Source organism: Pterocles gutturalis, unplaced genomic scaffold (genome assembly GCF_000699245.1).
Source record: "Pterocles gutturalis isolate BGI_N339 unplaced genomic scaffold, ASM69924v1 scaffold4050, whole genome shotgun sequence".
Taxonomy (NCBI): domain Eukaryota; kingdom Metazoa; phylum Chordata; class Aves; order Pterocliformes; family Pteroclidae; genus Pterocles; species Pterocles gutturalis.
The window spans coordinates 2,269-3,404 of record NW_010143261.1 but is presented as its reverse complement, the minus strand read 5'-3'; positions in this window follow the sequence as shown (position 1 = coordinate 3,404).

Genomic DNA, 1,136 nt, shown 5'->3' with positions numbered 1-1,136 from the left:
TCTGCGCCTCCCTGCCTGGGATGCTGATGGCCCGAGGGATCCAGCAAGGGGAATGCCTGAGATGTGGGGACGATTTGAAGATAATGAGGTGCTAGAGGATCTCCTGGGCTGCAGGCAGACTCTCCGTTAGCGGTTTTTCCGGGATCAGGCAGCTCTCAAAAATGGTGAAGGCAGAGTTAACCCAGACCCCCCTGAGCCCAGCCTGGTGCCTGCACACGTGTGGGCTCCCCCGGCACCCCACAGCTGCAGGAGGGGGTTTGCAGGGTGGGATTTGCCCCAGGTCCTGGGTGACTTTTGGTTGCAGGGGTGCAGCCCGCTGTGTGACAGCCTGGAGCTGAGCCCCACACCCTTTTGGTCCCCTGCAGCCCAGGACACTGCAGCCCTGAGCCCCGGTGCCCTGGTTTAATGCCAGCACTGGGTGATTCCAGCCCCTGCCAGCTCCTGGAGCCGGGTGCTCGGCCGCACACAGCCAGAGGCAGCCTCTGCACCAGGGAGCGGTGCTGCTGCACGTGCTCCCCCTCCGAGACCGTCCCCAACTCGTTACACACGTTGAGATGCAGCCGGTGCTGCTGGAGCAGGTGCAGCCCTCCTGCTCTGCACAGACCCTGGGGCGGGCTGACCCAGAGGCACGCCCAGGCATGCACCTCCTTGCTTTCAAAAAAAAAAAAAATCCACGCAGGAGAGCGCAGGGCCAGGATTTCCCTGGACCCACACTCACGCCGTTACCCTCCTCCCTGCTCACATCAAGGGCAATTTTTTCTTACACGGCTGCTTTTTTGCCGGGGGCCAGGGCTGCTCTGGAGCATGGTGCCATGGTCTCCTGGCCGTGACCGTCCCTGCTTCTCCCTCCAGACCTTCCTGAGCCCCTGCACGTGGCTCAGCTGGCAATGGTTCGCACCGGCCGCGCTCTCTGGGTCCCTCCTGCTCTCAGAGCTCTGGGGAGGGACATGTCCCCTACCTGTGCCACCAGCCCTCCTCCTGCCTGCGCTTTGCATTTGCAAAACCTGCAGGGACACAGCCCCACAGGAGCAAAGCCCTTCAGACAGACTGGTTTGAACTGGAAGGAGATACCCATGCACTGGGGACATCAGGGTAGGTCCCACAGGCAGCCTCACCATAAAACCAGAGTCCCCGTG